Raw genomic sequence first — 23,603 nt, 5'->3', positions numbered from 1 at the left:
AATTACAAAATCAGTGAATACATAATCACAATACAATGCTTTGACCTTTTTGAATTCTGCACCAAAAAATGAACCAAAGTGTGAAAAAAACTAAAACTACTCCTACAACTAATAAAAACTAAAATAAAACTATACCTTTAACTAATAATAACTAATAAAAACCAGCAAACACACTCTAAAAGCTAACTAAAGCTAGCTGAATGAGACAAACGAAAAGTCCCAACGAAATAAAACTAAACTATAATGAAAAAATTCTAAACTATTAGAAACAATCAGGGCACTGTGATCCGAGGAGGGAAGAACTGTAGAGGAGATAAACATAAATAATAATAAAAACCTTTACATGTATCTGAACATCACTTTAATTTCTTCTATTGGATGATAAAGTGACGAGAAGAAGAGGGAACAGGAAGTCATGTACCAAATGGCCCATGACAGAAAACTAAACCAAGGAGAGCTGAATGGACGACTGTAGCCTCTGCACACGGTGCACCTGCTCTGCCCGCTGAGCTGCCCAGCACCCAGCATAAATCACCAATCATAGCCAGGAGGAGGGGCTTAGAGCTGTCAATTAATCTTGTGTACTCACTGCTAAATGTGCCAATAGTGGAGAAACAACATACTAAGGGGGGGAGGAGTGTGACAAGCTCATACAGAAGGATGATTGGCAGCACTGAGGCACTCCTCCGGGCTCTGATTGGTTGTTTCTGAGTGAGTGGCGTTTTCTCTAGCTACCACTGGGAGCACTCTTTTTTCCCCACAGATTATCTGTCTCATACTGTACTTTCAGGACACAGTGACAGTTTTAAATACACGAAAAATATTTATTTTAATAAAAGTTACATACCACAGCTTTCAATATCGCCCAAAAAGGTTTTTGATAGACAAACCGACTACATAAAAACAGTGCCTTTTTAAACCAACATGTCTAGTTCGGAGCCTGGTAAAGAAAACAGTTAAAAAATCAAACCTCTGCACCCAGTTCGTCTTTTACTGATTCACTGAAGTTGTGTAAAGATTTCACAATGAAATAACAGCGGTTCAAATGCATCATTGAATCTAGCGTAAAGGTGTGTATGAACATCTGTAGGCTCTACAGGATATTGGCTCCATGTGTGAATCTGCAGCAGATTTACAGACAGGATGAGAACGACCCAGGTGGCGTTCAGAAACAGGCTGTAAGAACCATCCAAGCTGTTTGGCAGAGAAGCAGAGGGACTTCAGATCTTCTCTCCTTTGTGCCTCCACACAGTGGCTGGTTGTTCCATGCCTCGGCCTTGGCACTGTGTGTGTGTGTGTGTGTGTGTGTGTGTGTGTGGGTGTGTGAACGTGTGTGTCTTTTCTAACTTTGCCTTTACCTCCCATCTGCTCTGATTACAAGCTGAGGAAAGAAAGCAGGGAGTAAACACAGGAAAAAAACAAACACCACACACACAAAAGAAAACCCCAGCTGCATTTGCGTTGGAACTTGATCAAAAATATAACTAAGACAATTCTGCTAATCAATAGAGTTTCATTAAGCTCCCCTTAATTCTGTCAGGAATAATTGGTGCTTAAAAAGAAATTAAAAGCAGCAGCAGAACCGCTGCGGCGTGTTCAGATGACAGATCGACTTCTTCAGGATTTCAAACTGTCTGATTATAAAATACGACCAAATGAAATGAGAAATGATGTAAAAATGTAGCGTGTTCAAAAAGTCTGCAGTGGTTCATCAGATCAGAGCGGTCAGTCTGCCGGCTGCCGATAGAATCACACATAGGAAGCACTAACTTTGTTATTATGCAATTTAACACTTTTCTTTTGGAATTTACAGTTACCGTAATTTATACATTAAGCTGATTAAATGAGAACAGTTCTCAAAAGCACTGATAAAAAAAAAAAACAGAACCAGACATGGAGAAGCAGCATTCAGCGTCTACGCACCACAAATCTGGAACAAACTTCCAGAAAACTGCAAAACAGCCGAAACGCTGAGTTGCTTAAAATGCAGACTAAAAGCCCAGCTGGTCAGAGTTGCTTTTGAACCATAATAAATGAAACATTGACCGACATATCGATGATTTTGGTGCCGATGTTCATCAAAATGTAACGTCACTCACTGGTTTCTCAATCGTTGTGTGATGTGAAGCCCTTTGAACTGCCTTGTTGCTGAAATGTTCCATACAAATAAACTTTACTTTATTATATTTATTATATTAGTTCCACTGACAGATTTTTCACATATGATACGGGAACAACGATTTGTTTTAAGTGAAAAAAGTCTGCCAGTGAAACAAGTGGAACATGATCCGTTTCTCTTTGGGTCCCATTGAGGTTCTCAGGCATCGTTTGGGTTCTGTGTGGTTGACTTTGTGCCAAAGAAAGAAGAAAGGAAAAGTGTGAGCCACGCCACAAAGACGGATGAACGGCTATTTTCTGCCTCCGTCTCATCCCACGTCTATTTTTAGCCTGATATTTTATTCATAACCCCTCCCTCAGTGGCTGACATCAAAAACCTGCTGCTGTAGCCAAGAGTTTTGGAGACCAATAAATTTATGAGTTACAGAGGATGTGCTTTTAGGTGTGTGTGTGTGTGTGTGTGTGTGTGTGTGTGTGTGTGTGTGTGTGTGTGTGTGTGTGGACACCAACCCAGCTGTGCTGCAGCTCACAGGTGAACAAACGGGAGGGTGGGGGAGCTGGGTGGGCGCAGGTCAGTGTGTTTCACTTCATATATGTGTGTAGAGACATAGCAGAGGTTAATGAGGATGAGTTCGGTTCCACAGAGCTGCACCTTTGTCCCATAATGCAGTGGGGCGCCCCTTTTAACTACTGCCAGTTCTTATCGCAGCAACACATCAGAGGGTACACTGCCTTCATCTGACAAGAGTGAGATATTTTTTCCTCTCTCTCTCTGCCTGCATGAGGCTCTTTTAATGACTGTGTGGGAGGGCAGAGAGGCACCAGTCTCAACTTTTTTTTTTTTTTTTAACAGAGAACCACGGGGTTTGGCCGGCAGACTGCAGCAGCGTAGGTGGAGGGGAAACTCACACTGCCGGTCAGACCTGTTGGTAAAACCCATGTCAAAGCAGTGCATGGAGCGCGGCGGTGACTGACTACGTGATTTACTGTCTCATGTGCAGTGAAGGTGTGTTTGAGTCGCTTTGATTCCTTGAACGCACAAACCCAACTTTACTGAACTGTTCGCTCCGCTGGAAAGCAGTTCTATACGTTTTGCTTTCTTGCTTTCAATCACTCTTTTTGAAGTCCTGAATATTTAGAGGATATATTTAGGGAAGAAAGTTTTATAAAGGTGTCCACATTGGAAGTGACTAATAATCTTTGAGTGACAAGCCAAAGCAGAATTTTAGGGGTTTATTGGATATGTTGCCCTGGCAGAACTGATAAATGATCCATTATCTGTTGCTTTAAAGTGCCAGAGTCGTACTCAGTGAATTAGAAAAGCTGTTCCGATGAGGTGTATACATTTTCAAAAGTACTTTTTAAATATTTTTCAACATTTATACATTAAAAATGTTCTCATTACTGTTCTGATGTATAAGTTTTGTTATAAAATGCCATGTCTTCCTAATTTTGAGCAGAAAATAATCATAATTAACAGAAATGAAGGCTTAAAAACAGTCTGTGGCTAGTTAATCTATATACTGTGCTTAATATTGTAAGCTGAGTTATTGAATTAAATTAACTTTTCAGTAAGTGAATGGGTCAGTGAAAACACCTTTTTATTTTTTATACTCAATAAGTTCTAGCATCTGTAATTGTGAAATAGTTTGTTATTATTATTTTACCATTATATTATTGTCATCGTTTGCTACCAAAGTCCAGAATGAAATCCAAATTGAGAATTCGTGGTAAGATTTGAAAACTGACGTTCAAAAAGTGTCTCCATGCTTTCTGTCTGGGCTTTTATAATATTTCATAAAGATGATTTTCAGAATGTATCTGAATTTCTGTCTGTAGATAACCAAAGCTGGTAGAAACATACCTCAGACTAACAGTAGATGTATTTGCAACAAATGGTGGGTCCACAAAGTGTTGACTCGGGGATGAGAATTCAAATACATGAGTTGATTTTCAGATTTTTACTGCTAAAACATCTAGAAAACATCGAAGTTTATGGTTGTAATTTGACAAAATAAAAAAACAAGTCTTTCCTTGTTAGTAGAGGGGAGAAGGTAGAAAGTGTTCATGTTAAATAATTTCTGATCATCTTTCCTAACCTTGCTTCGTAAAAACCACACTCTTTCTCTGCGCTTCGTTTTGTACAGATGGTCCATTAGCTCACCATGAACCATGTGATGCGCTTACAGAAAATGACTTACACCGTAAACAAGCATCCTCTACTATGAAGAGAGGCGTGGCGGGCCGAACGATGCGGCTGTTCATGTTAATTCAATATTTGGAAGCGGGTCCAACATGGACTGAACGGCTGCATTCACTTCCTCTGCTGCTGTCACTAAAACTATAGGCAGACTACAATTGTAAAACAACGCAGAAAATCGACGTCACAATGTCTTCGTCTGTTCACCGACTGAAATTCTACCCTGAAAAAACACTAAATCTTAACAAATTTGGTCTACTTTCTAGTAAAAACACCTCAGGAATATATATGAGCTTGTTTTAAGTTAATAATTCCTTAATTTTAATGAAAAAGTACTGGTTCCATTAGTAGATTATTTCACTTACCGGGTAGATGTTTTGTTATAATTTAAATGCCAATGGAAGTGCTACTTTTTCCAACAACTTTAAGGAATTATTGCTTTAAATCAAGCTTGAATATCTTGCCGAAAAGTTAACTTGGTAGTTTGTTTTAGTTTTATTTCAAGTGTTCAAATGTATTTGCACTAGAAACCAGACCATAAATATTTAAGAGTCAAACGGCATTTCATAAGAAGTCAACAGCCAGGCTAAGCAAAACCTTTTCGTTCTTTCTTTCTTTTCACAACAGAGTAACCAGCTAATCAATCTGAATAATCTGACGCAATTGTTAAACAACCTGCAGTGGTCTCAGCGTGATCTCACAAGTGTTAGTCCACAGTACAATACGCAATCAGTTCAAAGTTTCATAAGAGCATCTCAGATAGAGTCGGGTCACACACAGCGTCTGAATGACTTTGTCAGTGTGTTGTTTGCCGTTCAAACAAACCTGGTATGCTGCAGATCTCGTTACTGACGCCGACGTGTAAACAACAGTACAGGTAAAGATCCAAGCGCCCTTTCTGCCTCAACAACCTCTGAACAGATAAACTGATGTTTGCATGAGGGAAGATGGGCGGTGGATGGTTTGAGCCGCCTGCTGTCAGCAGCGTATGGGCCTGTGAAGTCAGCGGTGTTTGCAGACTGCAGGTATGTCACAGCCCTCTTCAGTCATCGCTGCTCTTCAGACGGCCCCCCATCTGCCATAAAAACAGAGAGAAATACCTGATGTGGAGTTTCAGCCAGTCGAGTCGACGCTTTAGTGTTTGACAAGCTGTGGTTACGAAGTAGTGAACTCTACGTAGAGTAAATGTTTTGAGAATTCAGACAGGTTGGGTTTTGTTTTGTTTTGTTTTTTGGCCTGATTTTGTTGTTTTTGTTCATGTGGTGATGTATGCTCAGTCATAAATGTGAGAAAAGTTGGGTTTGACAGATGATGAGTTGCAACAATGTTTCTAAGCAAAATATCTCATTTCTAAAACCTGCTTGGAATGTACTGAGCAGCAGAGCTGAATTTGAGGGTTTTGTCCATGAGAAACTTGCCAAATTCTCTCTGCCAAGACCAGACAGTATTTGGTGGAGGTAGTGTGATGGTGTGACATTAACAATGTGTGTCACATGATCAACAACTGAATGTTGCCACTGGCAAAAACCACAAAGAAGACGATGGCAGGAAGTAGTTGGAGAATGATGGTTCGGAAAATTTTATAATGACTTATCGCATGAACAAACTTATTCATGTGTGATTTCAATCGTGTTTCTTGGAAACACTGAAAATGGGAAATTGTGTTTTTTCAACATTAACAGAATGCAGTCAAAGTTTTGAGGAAATCTGTAACGGAAACACACCTGGTGATACATGCAACTATAAGCTCACCAAAATAAAAGTGATGTACAATAAAAAGTTATTGCAATAATCAATAATGTTGAGACCATTTTCAAGTAATAAAATGCTAACACAGGAACTGGAAGACATCTTAAATATCCAAAATAAATAAGCAAAATAACCCAAACAACAAATAAAATGAATTATGAAGTAAATTCTTCTTCAAAAAGGGGCTGGTTGAGACGAGAGAAAAGAGAAAAACAATCAAGCTTGTTTTAATTTATCATGCGATTAACTGATTTACTGCTTATTGTGACAGGCCAATTTCACAAGACTGATCAAGATTCACATTAACCTACGTGAACAATGCACCAAACTACCGAAATTCAGCTGACAGAATCAAAAAACCCATCTCACAACTCTATCTGTGGGGTCAAACACTGCGCGAAGGTTTAACTAAACAGAGACAATAGGAATCTATATGGGAGTTTCCAAAGTTTGCAGAGCAGGAAAAGTAATGAGTGAAACACCAGGGTGTGTATTGATTGCTCAGAGACTCGCCATCCTTCTTTATCGCTACACGGCTACTAATGATAAACAACCCTTATCTGCCTTGCGGGTGAGCGACAAAATCACATTCTGCACATCTGCCTGCCTGCCTGCACTCACTCACACATGCACACGCGCACACACACACACACACACACACACACACACACACACACACACACACACATACACACACACACACACACACACACACACACACACACACACACACACACACACGCACACGCACCCATCCATTGGCTCAGCTGCTCACTCTGTCACTTAGTGACATAGAGAAGTCATGCTGATTATGATCTCAGCTCTCTGTTGGGGGGTTGCTTCCCTGAGGCCGCCGAGCCAAAAGCTCAGGCTCTTGCAAAAGTATTCGAACCCGTTGAACTTTTTCACATTACAGCCTCGAATCTTAATGTATATTATTAAGATTTAATGTAACTGACCAGTAAGTAACAAGAGGTGCTAAAATAAAATGATGCATACTGCAGTTTTAAAATTTCTTTACAAATAACATTGGGAAACTTTGCTCCAGTTTTAAGTCTGCTGACAAATCTTCCAGGGTTAGAATGAAGCTCTGAAGATGTTCCTAAATTGAGTCCCACCACTAATTATTTGAACCCAAAATTGCAATTACTCAAGAACTTATTCTTCTTGAGTAATTGTATCTGGTTTGGCCCCTAAAACATGTCAGGGGGTATTTTACGTGCTTAAGGTTGTGTTTCTATGGCTCTGAAAGAAGCAAACAAAGCTGTGAAGTGATGGGTTTGTTTCATTCTGACCAGCCTGCTGCTGGGTTGCCTTCATGCTGACCACTGGGGAGCACGTTTGACTCAGCTGCTCCTCAAATCTGTGAATGGACTGGAACAGGTTGGGAACTGAAGCTCTTAGCTCACCCTCTTTCCACCTGTCACACTTTGGTGACTTTCTTTGGACCCAACTGAACCCCCGCCGCCCACAGCTTGGAGGTATCTCCTCCATCTTAAGCTAAATGACTCCAGCGCACGTTGCAGCCCCTCCCCTCTTCCCCTTCAACCTCTCGGCACCGAGGCCTGCCTGAAGAGCAGAGGTCTAGGTCCGGGCGAGGTGAGGTGGAGTGGAGCGGCCACAGGAAGAACCGGAGACCGGTTCAAACACGCTCGGTCATGCAGAAAACTGTGGGAGGCGAGGTGACAACGAATACACACACACACATGCACACACACACACACCTCTGTTCACAGATAAAAAGGTGTGTTTTTTTCACATCTTTTTCGTTACCTTAAAGGGGCAGTATTATTTATTTTGCAGGCACATAACACTGCACATTTCATGATTTAACGCCTTAAAATTGGGTCTCTGTCTCTTTAAGAGATTTCTGCTCTTTCTGAAAATCGGCATCCAGGAAGTTATCACAACATGGCTCCTCTATTAACCCTTTAACAACGTTTTTACCCGCATTGCACTGAGAAGAAGCTCCTAAAATGAGGTCAGCAGATTCCATCAGGTGTTTGCTAATTGCTACTGGCTAGTCTGAAGGAGCCAAGTAGGGGAGGGCTGCTCTGTGAGGCAGAAGCTCAGAGGTGTGGAAACTGCAGTTCTGAGGAGGAGCTGGGCCGTTGAAGGCGGGACTAGGTCCATCCTGGTGTTTTTTAAAACTGAGTGGTTACCATGGAGATTAAAGCATTTCTCAAACATGCATGAAAGAGTCAAAGTGACACTCGAGGTTTGTTTTTGAGGAAACAAACTATAAAAATGTTACATAATACTGCCCTTTTCACAGTGTTTCCATCTCAGATGCTTTTTATATTTAAGGTCTTTCATTTTCCCTGTTTCACACACACACACGCACGCACACACACAGTAGCAGCTGCAACAAGACTCACTGCTGGATAATCCAGCCTTTGTTGGCAAAATACAAATTACAAGTCTTTTAGCACTGGCTCCTCCTTCCCCCGTCTGTGTGATGTGGCTGAGAAAAAGAAAAATGTGTGTGTATCTACATCTGGGAGTGTGTGTGTGTCTCTCTTCGATATGAGGTGAAACATACAGAGGGCTGAATGTGGGTGTTTGTGTGCTTGTCATGCCATGCGCAGGCAAGCGAAGCAGAGTGTGTGAATGTGAGTTCACGACAGAGAGAGAGTGTGTGTGTGTGTGTGTAGCGCTGGTTTCAGAGAAAGCAGGCGGAACGGAGAGGAGCGTTTCCAACCCCGCCGAGGGCCGGGGAGGGGCCAAAAGTCAATTAGAGACGTCTCTCTTTAAACCGCGTCTCTGCTGAGGCGGCACTTCGTCTCTTTCATTAGAGTTCGGAGTCTTTACGGTCTTTGGACGGAAACTCATGCAGCTTTGCACTCTGCTCTGAGAAAGCTACATCTCTGCAGTTAGAGTTGGTTCCAGTCTGAACCAATAGTAGCATCCGACCCGTCAGTGATGTCACGTTTGATTGGTGCTCAGCTCGAGGACAGCGGTCTGTCCGTCAGTCCAGATTTCACTGGTTTTCTGGAGGTTCAGGTTTTACCCGATTTCACTTTGGAGGTTTAAGGATGCAGAACCAAAGTATTGTTGCACACTTAAATTTTAATTGCGATAATAAAGTTGTGCTGGGCTTATTTCATAAACTATGAGTTCCAAAGAAGATCATTTGTCAGACTGAAAGTATCTTTTGAAAACCAATAATCTTAAAAGATGCAACATGTAACTTATATATATATATATAGATATACATATATGTCACTTTAACAAATGTGAAAATGTTTTTCACGTTTGTTAAAGTGATCATTATGTTGTGACAGGATAAGACAGATAAAATGTGAAAAAAAATCAAGCTTTTCTTCCTTCTCCCAACTGCTAACTGAAGAAATACAGTCAGAAGCGACCAATCAGAGCCAGGAGGAGGAGCTTAGTACTATCAATCAACCTCACACTCATCCTTTCCTGTTTGCTACACTACAGCTGATTCACCACAACACAGCCTGCCAAGAATGCTAAGGCTAGTTAGTATAGGCACCAATGACGATGGCTAAGCTATTTTCCTGTAGCAGTAAGTTGTTTTCCTCATCAGCACATTTAGCAGTACATGAGCTTGATTGACAGCACTAAGACCCTCCTCCTGGCTCTGATTGGTTGTTTTTGACAGGAAGTGGTGTATGTTTGCAAAAGCATCACTGAGAAGAGGCAGAGGAACTCCATTATTGTCATATATTATCTGTCTCTTCTCATGGTGTCACAACATTGTGACACTTCTAATAAATATGGAATAAAAATATATTTTTGTAAAACATACTGCAGTTTTAAACGTTAGACATGCTTTTTATGAAAGCTGCATTTCTGTACTAAAACAGTGTCTTATGGATCTGGTGTAATATTCTAAATTTAAATCTCTAGTGGGAAATCATGATAGTTAAATTGAATAAGGGCTTTTAAACACCCATCAGGATGTAATTCTCCCCCACTCGGCAATACATTAATAACTACAGTATCATGCTTGAAAAGCAAAGTCAAAACGTCTTGATTATTTTATTTTTTTACATTTTCTTGACTTTATCTTCATCTTGCCTGTATGTTGTTTTACATTTCTACATTTCAGGAACATTATCACCTAGTGATAATGTTCCTGAAATAAATAGATTCTTTTCAATAATAATCCGACTTCATGAAGCCTATAAATATAAGCTTCAAATAAATGTTTTTAGAGCGGACAGCTTCCTAGATGTTATAAAATGAGCCTGTTGCAGGAGGTCTGCTGCAGAGTTTCTATGAGACAGACGTTTATCGTGGTTATTAAGGAAAAAGGATGAAGCTACATTCTTCTTCATGCATTCCCTGAACAATGTAGCTGCTTATCTTGACGCTGACATCTCTAAAACGACTGCCAGCATTTTCAAATCCGTCAAGTTGCGTGGCTGACAGACGGAAAGCCCGAAAGGATAAAACCACGGCAACTTTGTTGTCGTCTGCTCAGGGTTACGCTTATCTGCTCAAAGTTTGCTTTCCCTTATCGCCTTAAAAGCCAAGTGAAATGCAGACATCTCTCCGCATACAGACATTTTTAATAAATTAGAATATGAGGCTCATTTTGTCAGATACCAAAGATTTTCAAAACAGAGGCTCCACATTTTTCCAGAAATGCCCCTGTTTGGTGGTTAGGTGGGCTTCTGGTAGGTAAACATCTGTGAGATGTTAGCGGCTTCAATCAGTTTAGCTACAAGGTCAGCCATGACAATATTTTCCCAGATCTGCCCAACGTTGTCTCCTTTATTTACCTTCCCGCTCCCTTTTTTTTTTTGGGAATAACCTTTCACTGAGATCTTAAGATGTCTCTGGATCACTTAAGCCGCTGACCATGTGTCATAACAGTGGACAGGATTAGGCACATTCTCAGCTTTTATGGGTTACGTTGTGGGAAAGTGTGCTTAGCAAAAGAATGACCGGCGTCACTCAGAGAAGGTCCAGCTGAAACAGACCAAGGAGATGAATATTTGATTCAAACGTTTCTCCAAATACAGAATTAGAGATAGAGTTGAAAGCAAAAGCTAACTTGAGAAAACATCACAAAGTGGGATCAGCGATGTCAGCAAAATCTTGATTGGTTTTCATAGTAGATAAATTACAAATAAACTTCGAAGGACAGTTTTCATGCGTATGCCAGAGAAAACACGCGTCATGCAGTCTCCGGTATTAATAATGCGCTGATGCATCTACATAATTATAGTGGTAATTCATTGAGTGAAAGTTTTGTGTATTGCTGTTTGGTTTGGTCTCCATCTTTGTTGCTAAGAGCTAATCCCTGTGCTGTTTCTGTGCTTTATTAAGACGTCAGTCACACAGACTAGGCGCTTTAGTGAAGTCCGACCGTTCTGCTCTTACATAAAGGAAACACTTCTTCTCTAAAGCAACCATTACTTTTTCCTCTGCAAAGTTTACAAAGAGTGTTTTAATCACGGGCCATAAATGGCCACTTTGACTCTGATAATCGCAGTGTTTTTGACGCCCGTTGGCAAAGAAATATGGTTTAATGGATTAACTGGAATGAAATAAAAATCAGGGTTATGGAGTGTGAAAGAAAAAACTGTTAAAGCTGCCTTGACCTTGACACTGTTGATATGCATAATGTTACTCGCTGTAGTCGTCTAAAAATAATACTCACGTTGAGATTCCTCTTTCTGGCAATATAAACTTTATAATCAGTCAAAGGGCCAACAAAGAAACACAACAATGAGTCCATGTCTAAGATTTATTTAAGAATTATCTAGAAATGTATGGTAAGAAGCCGGAGCACCTGGAAAAAAACTAACATATACTCCGAATGAAAATCAAACTACCGACAGAGTTTTAGAGATTTAAACCCCTGTAGTAATATTTAAAGCACCTTGAAATTGGGCCTCTGTCTCTTTAAAAAGTTCCTGCTCCTTCTGAAACTCTGCCTTCAGGAAGTCATCACAACATGGCTCCTCTATTAACCCTTTAACAATGTTTTTACCAGCGTTGCTCTCAGAAGCAGCTCCTATAATGAGCTCAGCAGTTGCGCAGGTCCACCAGGTGTTTGCTAATTGCTGCTGGCTAGTCTGAAGGAGCTGAGCGGTGGAGCTGGTCTATGTGGTGGAAGCTCAGACACATCAGCTCTGAGGAGGAGCTGCATCTCAAAGGCGGGGCTAGGTCCACCCTGGCATTTCTACACAGCTGAATGGTTGCCATGGAGATTAAAGAATTTCTCAAACATGTATGAAATAATCAAAGCAACACTCCAGGTATGTTTTTGATGAGGGAATAAGGGTATAACATGACCTTGTATGGGTTCTGTACAAATCATAAAACCTTAAGAAGTTTCCACACTCCATGCCGCAAATGTTTTGAACTGTAAGAAACATTTAGTGTGAAAATGTCACTTATAATTGATGGGTTTAGGGATATCACAACATAAAGAAAATAGAGTATCATGTCAAACAGAACATAAATAAACAAACAAGCCACCTATGCTGAGCTCTAACATCAGAGGCATCATTATACAGATTCCAGGACCTTCTGTCAGCCTGAAAAGAGTTAAACCAGATATGTGACAGTCCTTAGATTCTTTCTGTCCAAGGAAACGAGCTGCTGTCTGGATCTATGTGACCACTCAGAAAGAGAAAAGTTTACACCTCTGAACATGGAGGAGAATCACTCTCTGACTAATCTGGTGATTTTTCCTCAGACATTTCTTGCCAGCACACCTGGAAACATTATGTGCTTCTAAAAGCTTTTACCACTCATTGGCAGCGTTTACATAATAATGTATTATTTTGATTAACTGGAATGTTTCAGCAAACTGCCATCTTAAGCTGATTGCACATCTAATTAAACCAAAATCACAACAACAATGATCACAATCAGTTCCTCAGCCTCCCACAGGGGGATGGTGTGATTAACACTGGATTTCCCTTAATTGGAAATCCATATGAAAGATGTATGCTTATATTGCATTGTTTCAGAGGTTTAGTTGGAAGGCAGCTCCTGGTTACCTTGGAAACAGAAGGATTGGTCCTTTAAAATAGGCTGGAAATTGGACTTTAATCTGCCTGGAGGCAAAGAAAATGCATAAGCATATCAAAAACATAAAAAAAAGGTTAGATCTGTCTTTAAAAGGTAATAAATTACATACACCTTCTAATTGATAAATAGCTCTTGAACTATTGACAACTTACAATTTGTCACTTTGCAAGCACCAGGGCCAGTCCAAGCCTTTTTGGGACCCTAGGCAGATTTTTATTTGGGAGGCTTCCCCATACCAAGAGGCCAGCACCAGATGATTTATCATTCCTAAACTACATCATTTGTAATTAGATTACATCACACCAGTGTGTTTATGGCTGCTAATTTAAACCTTACAGGAATAGGAAGTTAAAAAAAAAAATTGGATTTTGCAACATAGAGTAGGATTTAAGTGTGCCATATTATTTTAACTGTTTGAAAGTAACACCAGCTAATAAACACTACCAACAGCAGGAAGAAATCAACCTATTTTATGTGTAACAACTTTTGGTGCTGTGGAGGACCTAAGCAGCTGCTTAAGGTGAATTCCCACTACCCATGTTTAGTCCACTTTAATTAGACTCTTGTTCATTTGAATAGAAAGTCCAGTTCAACTGGGGAAGTGTGAGTACATAATCGAACAAAAAAAGCAAACTTTAATCAGCCTACAAACCAAAGTCTCAGTTCAGTGGAAGAGTACTATAGCGCAGGGCATTCTGGGTAAATACAACCAAATGAGCACGTGAGTCCAGTGACAGCAGGAGAAATGATTTGTGGTCTTTGGCCAAAGGCAAAAGAAAAATACTAAAACCGCTAAAATCTCATGCTACTCTATACTTGTCTGTATTTTGTGAAAAAAGGAAATTGCGCTCAGTGTCTTCTTCATAGACTTTTGTGTCATTTCCTTCACTGGTTATTGGTGCAGCGCCACCACAGGCGAGGGCGGGAGAACAGGTTTTTAACAACTGAAAATGCAACAAACGTTGCAGATTTTGGTCCCCAATCAGTCTGGACCATATGTGTGAAAACCTATAGTCCCCTATTATAATATGAACTATTATAATATGGAAGGGTAAAAGTAATTTGGAAACAGGATCACTAGTTCTGTTTGTGTTGACTCAATAGTTCAGAACTACATTTAATAAATTCCATTGAGTCTGGGGTTTTTTTTGTGTATGAACTTTGGTTATGAATTTTAGATTTCTACTACATGTTTTCTTTTTTTCAGAAACTTTGACTTACCAGAATAAACAGCATGATGATAGTTCGTTCAGTGACCTGTAAGGTTCTTATAAGGGAGGGATTGGGAATACTTTTTTGTTAAAGTCAACAGCAAAATCCCACTACAGAGCAGGTGCAATTTTATTCAACAAGAAGAAACGGAATGCTAAAATGCTTCCAACATTCAGGCTAATTTTTTTTCCCCTTGCTGTAATGTGGAAGCTGTTGAATTATTTTAAATTTTAATCTAGAGATGTAAACTGATGCCTCATTTACATTTTTCGTGGGCCAATATACATTTTCGCTTGGTCACAAATAGCACGGCTCTTCTGTGTTAGCTCCCGCTAGCCAACGTTAGCTCCCGTTAGCTGCATCCTTTTGCCGCTGTCTGTTTCTCATTCTGACTGTGCGTCTTCTCCTCTCTGCCTGATTTTTATGTCTCACTGCCTTTCTGGGGGATTTATTTTTTCTTTTTTGCCGCTGATGTCTGCCCGTCTGCCGTTGGAAATCTAAAAAGTGATAAACAATGTTCAAAAGCGTTCTTTGAGGGCGAGTTCAAAGTCTTTGCAGGCCTCCTTTTTCTTCCCCTGCCTCTCCACACGCAGCTTATATATCAATATATTTATCTCCTCGCCGCTTCTCTTTTTATTGTCTCTCCAGAGTTTATGGTAGTCTATTTCATGCTCCTTCCTGCTGTCAGCGGTGGCATACTGTAGCCCCGGCCAGCTGCTCTGGTTAAACATGGCTTCGCTGCGTCTGCTTAGCGGTTTTGTTCAGTGTGACCACCTCTGCTGTCCTCCCGGAGCCAAAACATTTTGTGTTATGACAGCTAAAAGTAAAGGAGGGTAATTATGGCAGCATAGTAACCTGAGTGTTTCTGTGTGGGCAATAGCAAACACACACACACACACACACATTTAAATAGACTGCATCCAAAATAGAAGACCACAAATAACACACACTAGTAGAAAGAGCTTTGAGAGCACTTCTGGACAAACGACTCTCTGAAGGATTGAAGAAACTGAGCGAAATGTGATTTGAAAGCTTTCATTTTTCTTTAGACTCTGTACAACAATCAAGCTTTTGACAAACACTTTTTACCTGCTACAGCCTGTCTGAAGAGCCTCTTCGAACATGGTATGACTGTTTGGAAGGAAGAGCAACGAGTCCCATGGTCTTTCAAATCATATTTATAATAATACCAGCTTCGTTTATTTTGAGCGTTCGATGTGTGTGGACGCATGTTTTAATACACTTTTTAGATTTCCAACAGCATTAAAACATGCGTCCGCACACATCGAATGCTCAAATAAACGAAGCTGGTATTAATATAAATCTGATTTGAAAGACCATGGGACACACCATTTTTTATTTATTTTTTTAATACAGTCAAATGTTAAAATCCAAGTCCCATTAAAAAAAGGTATGAAGGCTTTCCTTTCGTGTCACTTACATGGTACCTGACCCTTTCTTTGTTCCTATTCCTGTTTACAGCTGTCAGCAAACACCCAAGTAAAAACTCGAGATGCACTGATCTGATATTAATATCTGTATCGATACCGATATCAAAAAAACCCGTCTTGATTGGGTATTGGCGTCAATGTGCGTGATCTGTAAGAACAGATCCATTCATTCAGCCTAATTCTGTGTTTTGTACTCCAGCAGCATCATGTTTTATTATTAATTTACATTTTATTTAGAATTCATAATTGCAATTCCAGAAACATTTGAAAGATTTGTTGCAGTTTAGTTTTTACAATGTAGTCAACTTATTGACTACGTTGGTCAATAGGTTGACCAACGGATAGTTTCAGTTTATTATTTATTTAACACAGTCAGTTGTTCAGTTAGTGTTTTATTGCACTGACTGAACAAATAAAAATTATTTTTACGTGTTTGACCAAGCGACTGAAGATGTTGGTGTGCTTCAGTGTGTTGTTCTGGTTTAAACTGTATGAAACATTCCGGGAATTTTGAATCAATTTGAACTAAACTGAACTTATATCATAATTTCTCTTTCTTTTAGAGCTGGGCCTTCCATTCTCACGATAGTCTGTTTGGACAGGATTTCCATACTCCACACCTAAACCTCTAAAGGCGCCGGGTCTTACTTTCGATGGTCCGCTAAGCCCCGGACCATAATCTTCTTCAATATCAACTCCCTCATTTTCACCCTCACTCCTATCTGTCTCTGCCTCAGTCTCATCCAGACTCCGACTGATAAAACCCCCAGAGTTAGATCACTGGCACCCAGGTCCGTCTGTTTTCACAAGTGCGTAACTGAGCACTCGGCGCAGCCTCTTCGCTCCGCTCTGTCCGCCACAGCATGTGTAAAACAAAAAGCAACTTTGAAGACGGGGCGTCAAAGTCCGTCAGGCCAACCTGCTTCAAAGCCGTGGCAGTATTACATTTGAATCCTGGGGGATTTAGTGGGTCCTGCTTGACTACTGTTGTTCAAAGACGAACTCCAATCTGCCTCACAAGTGTCTCTCCATTTCGGCCGGCCTCTTCCCATCTTTGCCTTTATTTAGTTATAATTTGCTCAAGCTGGGCGTGCTCTTTCAATAAAACATTTCACTTAAAATGTCTCGACAAAGCATCTGTTTTTGAAACCCCAATTACAGATCAGAGATTCCAGTGTTTTTGTTCTATTTGAGTCCAGACAATTCATCTTGTAGTCTAGAAAAAAAACAAAAAAACTATTTGATACAGTGCCTTCCAGACGTATTCACACAAATTGATTTTTTTCCTACATTTTGTCTTGATTATACCATAAACTGCAACATATTTGTAATTATTGCTGTCCCGGACAGATATTGATAAAGGATATCAGTCTGATGTCAGCCTGAAAACGAGTATCGGATTATATCAACCTCATCTAAAACAATATCGCAGCTTCAGCTGTATTCAGACATTTTAGTAAGCTGTTCATAAAAGCTGCGACGCCTCATATTTTCTTGCTTTATTTGACTGTATATGACAACACATTCTTGCCACCATCTCTTCACTTTTAGTTCATACTAACATTTTTTTTTGATGGACTGCAGTGTGTTCAGCAATGCTTATTGCACCATAAACACAAAACAGACAAAACCCATGATCATGTCAGTTGATAATCTTGTCACAACTCATCCTATGACTGAAAGCCATAGAACGAGGAAGTTGTTACCCCTCTGACGATAAGCCCTGAAAGCATACTGAAGCTGTGCTGCCACAAGCCTTTCACACAATGCTGCCAGTAATTTACCTTATTGATGAGACATATTCTACTTCATAATGTGAACTTCACGTAAACGTGTAAAATAATGCATGCTCTGGTCAGATGAGACCAGAATTAAACTTCCTAGTTTGTGTGGAGGCAAACTAGCGAGGCACATAACCCTGAACACACGATGTCCACCGTTAAACACAAAGTAAACCTCTAAGAGGCCGCAAAGGCCTTGAATCTCGGAAAGACGTTCACCTTGTAGCATAACACCATCTGTGTTTCCATTGATCATGTAATTATGCAATTTGACATTTATTTAATTTTTTTGGCTGAATCGAAGTTGGATTATTTCGCCAAGCTGCAATGAAAAGAGTGCTACCCATTCAGCTAGTGATGGATAGAAGCAGACAGTCGTAAGGACCGGCAAACTCTTGCTGACTTTGCCAATTTGCAGCAAACACTTTTAACAAAGGTAAGAAGATTAATATTCATAAGTAAGCAGAATTTGTAAAATGCAATCAAATGTGGCTTATTGGAGAAGGTATGTGTCTAATCATCAGCAACCATTGACAAAACATCAGGTAGTCTACCATGTACGAAAAAAATTGGTCAGTATCTAGACTGCTGTACATTATTAAAAATAATAGTGGATGAATGCAGCAGGTATGGAAAACCACAAATGCAAAAAATTCAATCATATACCAATCTATTGTTAATCTATTCATGTTAAATAAAAATATTACTTATTATTTAAATATTTAGTCATTATTTCAGTTTGAGCCACGCAGAACTGATCTGATCATTTCCATAGCAATGATCAGAAGCAAGGCATTGCTCCAGAAGTACAGTGAGCTCACTGATGAGCACAATAGATCAAAGAAGTTCTGATGCTTGAATCTCATTGCATCAGTTAGGATCCAGACGGTTGTTGGAGAGTCGGTGTTGTGTATCTTAAGGATGTTCAGTATTTTGAAGGCGCTCGTCCCCTTTTTCCTCCCGCTCAGTTTCGGCCTTGGATACGTGGTGACCACAGGTTTGAAGAAAGTATGTGACCGTTACTTTCCTAGGAAGGATTCTGATGAAAGTGGCTGTCAGGATGATGAGAGCGATTTGTTTTGGAAAGGATTTTTACCTGATACCAAAGAACAAACTGACCCGGCTTGGGAGGTTTGTTCTAAACAAATGACGGATGTCTGTGGGACCACAGACTTTGACATGACTAAGACACAAGACGGCATGAAGGATAAAACTGTCTGAGAACAAACTGACCCGGCTGGGGAGGTTTGTTTTGTAAGTCAGACAGTCCACAGTCATAGCAATATTAGTGGCTGTACAAAGATGACGGTACAACCCAATCTCAAGTGTGAGAGTTCAGCCGCAGGGGACGGTTTTCCAAGAGTTCCCAAAGAAAAATCTAACCCTGCGGCTGACCTCACAGCCAATGCTCTTGCTGAACTGACAGCACAAGTTTTGGCCCCATCGATTCCATCAGGATGGTGAAATTGGACTGAGACCAAACATGTGTCCTGATGTGTTCGGTGACTTGAATTTATGGGATATAAGAGTAAAAAGATTTGACACGATTCCTGGTTGCAGGTTTCTCTCCGGGCACTCCGGCTTCCTGCCACAGTCTGAAATCATGGTTATTTGGTTAATTGGTCTCTAAATTCTTCTGAGGTGTGAATAAAAAATTAATTTCATGAATATAAAAAATAAAACATCAGACTTGAACTGTGGCCCAGCCTGGGGTTTAGATAATTAATGGATGATGGAAGAAAATTGAAACTTGTTAATAAATAATAATAATAATAATATACAGTACATAATAATATACATAATATGTAATGCATATATAATATACAACATATTATATATTAGATATATTCTTATTATATATTATATACATTCTCAGAAAGCTTATTTTAAAATATATTATTGTTATTATTAAGTGGTCAGTGATGTGAAACCGTCTTTCCACTGGTTTGTGACACTTTATGGTCCCAGCTCTCTGTAAAACCATTTGACCACTGACCACTGGATCATTGAAATTTTGCAAAGTGTTTTTTTCAATTGAAAATGCTGCTATGATTTTACCTTTCTGGTTTTCCAGACGTCCTGCCATGTGTCCACTTCAACATTGCTCAAAATTATTAAATAGTATCAGCATTTTTATCAGTTTTTGGGGAATGAGGGCGTTTTTTGTACAAATTAATAAATTATAATATTATTGAATATCCTTGTACTTCTGGAAGTTTATCACAAAGTAAAACACATTATATAGATTAATTATGTAGCTCTTCTATGTTCATCTGAGCTCCAGTGGGTTGACTTCATGACTCACTCAGGTTCACCATATTTATTCTGACAAAAGAGGAAATCAAGTCGGTGGTTAGCATCGGCCCAGCAGCTTCAGCACCTATAAAATACAATAAATCAACAAGCTAAATGAGCTATTAACAGCAGGTAGCAGTTGTAATATTAAACATAGCTAAAATGCACAATGTCAAAAATGTTCAGTTTAAAGGATATGGAGGGATTATTTGTAAACACAACGGATGTGAGCGCATTATGACGGCGGAAAGAGCCAAGATACCATGGCTAATGTTACCCGCAGTAATCTTGCTGTTTTAGCGTTAGCTAGAGTGTTGTCAGTTAATGTACTGCTGATGTGACATCGACTGATAATCCCTCGATACAAAACATAGCAAAAATACTCATGAAACACTGCATATGATTAAATTTGTCTAAAATATATGTTAAAATATAATACATGAAATGCAGAGCTGATCCAAACACAACAGAACAAGTGGGGGACGTGCAGTCAACTGGTTGCTATGTTAACCACCAACTGTCAAGGGCAGCATAATTTACTACACCAATAAATGTCTGGAGAAACAGCTTATTAACTAAACAAAATAAATTTTATTGAATAAATAAACATATTTTGACAAGCTAGACATCTATAACATTGATAAAATAAAATCCTGTTACAGTTACACACAGATATTTTATTTCTGTTAACTGTGAGTGTTGGAGCTCGGTTCGATTCAGGGTCAAAATTGCAGCATTTATTACATTTTCAGACCTGTAGTTCACTTTCACACTGTACTGTCAAACTAAGAGCAGGTGAGTCTGGAGGGTTTCTAAGCTAGTCGTTTCCAATTTTTATAAATTCTGCCATCTATGAGCCCCAATTTGGCATGATACTTCCAAACATAAATTAGCAGGACTTGTAGAAGTAGAAGCCATGGCCATGTTGGCAAAAACAACTTGGGGAAAACAATCACAGTCAATTCTCCCATCCCTAACTTTCCGACGTCCGTCTTATCGCCTCGCGTGGCTAAGGGTCAGTGAAGTATCTAATAATAATTTCTATTCTGGTGTTCTGTTCCCAAACAGCTGCAAACTAAACAAAAATGATGAATAGTTTTGGATTCCTTCTATAGGATATTTAACAATATGCTCACCGACTGCTTATTGTGTGAAAACCTCACGATCCGAACATTAGGTACTGACTTATCTCATGGATCCCTACATGTGTTGTTACACCCTTGCTAAGTGGTGTAGTTGAAGCCTGTGTAATTCTGTTACCTGGTTTCACTCAACCTTAAACACTCATCTCACTGAATTCCTTCCCAGCATTTAAGGTGTGCCAAGACAACTTATTGCAACACACGTGGGAGAGTGCAGCAGCAGATCTTTCTGCAGCCACACCTTGGGCTAAAGAGAGACAAGAAGTGACGGATATTAATTGCTGATCAGCTCAGCTGCAGACAGCAGGATTTGCGCCGACGTTCCCCACCTGCCAGGTGTGAAATACCAGCGGAGAGAAATAATTAACAGAACGGCAGAGCATGGTAGGATCCGAGGGACTTTCTGCAGAACGGGAGTCGTGTTTTCACGGCGATCCGCCCACCGGTCCCACAGGTTAGTTTGGTTCAGTTTGGTGGTTCTAAGATAAACAGCCACTGAGCTCCGGTCTACTGCGACATGCTCCATCAGGTTTTTGGATTGCTGAAATCTTGGCACGCCAAATAATTGGTGATTAACCACCTTTCAGAATAAAAACCTAACAAGCACAGAAGCTGACACTGTTTTGTTTACATGGTTTGACACACAGTTACCTGTTATCCCTTACATGAGCTATTGGAGTGCAGCGAAAACCATTTTCAGGCCTTTCTACTGGATTAGAGCAAACATTTTTCACTAGCTGCGTTTCTGTTTGCTGTATAATTGCGCAATTTGACATTTTGAAAATAAATTTGCTTAATGGAAACACTGCAATTTTGAAAAAAAAAAATATACATTTTTTTTTTACCTAAGATGAGGCGTTTTTTGGCCATATTGAAATTAGTGTATTTCACAAAACTTCAATGGAAACACTTTTTTCACATCGCACCAGTCATATGCACAACAACCAGATGTTGCCACTGGGGAAGCCATGAAGAAAAACAATAGGAAGTAACTGGAGGACTACGGCACGGCATAGTTTTAACGCCTTATCGTGTGAACAAACTCATGTGCGCGTTATTCTAATTGTGTTTCAAATTTAATGGAAACAGTGCATTTGTGAAATTTCATCAACGTCAGCAGAGTATTAAAGTTTTGTTCACATTTGTAATGGAAAACAGCATTCCTGTTCTTAGGTCAAGTGAAAGGATTCTGGTTCTACACACAGATGGAACCACAGAATTGTTCATTTTGTTTTTCCACATTGTTTGAGCTATACTTTTCTTTTTTTAATCAGTGGTTCTTTTAAGGTTTGCCCATACTTTTGACACTATTTATCTTTCCACCAAAGCAAACGTGTCATGATGTGAAGTTGTGATGATGGACAGAAGGTGAATAACTTAACTTAAAAAACGTACATGGTGAGAGAAAACAGGAACCGGGTGCGTCAAGATAGCGGGGCGTAGCAAGGAGTGAGTGAGTGGAACACAGGTAGTTACATACTGGTCGGTTGATCGCTGGAACAATGTAGAGGTGCTAATTAGGAAACAAGGTGCAGCTGATCGGGGAGAGCAGAAGGCAAGCTGAGGGAGAGGGACACAAAGATGCACAGGGGAGTAGAGTTTGGCAAAATGTAATTCTAGTGGACTAAAGAATAACTAAACACAAGGAATAAACATGAACAACAATGAATAAGCACAGAGCGAAGTGCAGTAAAACAGAAGCAATCATAAAAATAACTAACCTAAGATCCTGATAAAACATGGATCTAAAAAGAAACGTTTTGCTCTCATCTGACAAGATTTCTCAAGCCTTTTCTCAACGAGGCCTCTGAGGTCTTTACAGAAATTACACTCAGCTGGGCTTGATTTACTCATAATAGGACTTTTTATTTTGCGGTGTTAGGGCAGAGGGGTCTGAACACAAGTGCCAGGAATTTAAAAATGTTTTAACCCTTAGAGCTCCGGAGTCTCTTGGAACAAATTATCTTGGAATGATTTTTGTGTTCTTTCCATTTTGGAAAGATGCATGATTTTGGGTCTGTTTCATAAAATGCCAATAAAATTCTGCTGAAATCTGTGGTCACAATGTGACAAAATGTGGGGGAAAAAAAAGTTAGGAAGTGTGTGTTATTATAAAGAGGTTACATAAAAACACATTCTCAAAATATTTGATGTTCTAATTGTCTTTCAAATAAATGAATTTTCTTTTTCTTCACAGAACAAAACTAAATGATAGGACTTGAAGAATCATGACACATTCACCTTTTTTTTTCTTATAATATACACACCCTAATTGTGAGATACACACCCAAACGACTCCCAACAACCCACACTGAACCACAAGTCCTGGCTGCGGATCATTTCAGCCACTAATTTCTTGTTGGGAAGCCAGATTTCTTCCCTGCACATGCTTGCGTGAAGGGAGCCGCGAAGGCCCTCCAAATGTTGGGCTCTATGGGAAAAAAAATCAGAGGACCCTCAGATAACGTGGGGTCACTGGCAGCCCAACAAACCGCTCCTGTTTCTGTTGTCGCCAGGCGGATTTCTGAGCTTGGAAACGTGAGCTCCTCTCATTTCGCTTTCAGATGAATTACTACAGATAATTAGTCCTCATTTTGCTCGACATGAGAAGTTTACGCAACAAAACAATAGAGTG

General features: G+C 39.8%; 1 long non-coding RNA gene across 1 annotated transcript; it reads right to left on the bottom strand.

Annotated features, from left to right (window-relative positions):
• Positions 1 to 16,777: 16,777 nt before the first annotated feature.
• On the bottom strand, positions 16,778 to 17,690 carry LOC106952468 (uncharacterized). The gene is made up of 2 exons (XR_001425994.1): positions 17,535 to 17,690; positions 16,778 to 16,966 (listed from the first exon to the last, which is right to left on the bottom strand). It is a non-coding gene; the product is annotated as an uncharacterized LOC106952468 (long non-coding RNA).
• Between the last annotated feature and the right edge of the window lie 5,913 nt (positions 17,691 to 23,603).

This window comes from Poecilia latipinna, unplaced genomic scaffold (assembly GCF_001443285.1).
Source record: "Poecilia latipinna isolate Pla-1442-1.1 unplaced genomic scaffold, P_latipinna-1.0 Scaffold519, whole genome shotgun sequence".
Classification (NCBI taxonomy): Eukaryota; Metazoa; Chordata; class Actinopteri; order Cyprinodontiformes; family Poeciliidae; genus Poecilia; species Poecilia latipinna.
This window is presented reverse-complemented; position numbering and strand designations above follow the sequence as displayed.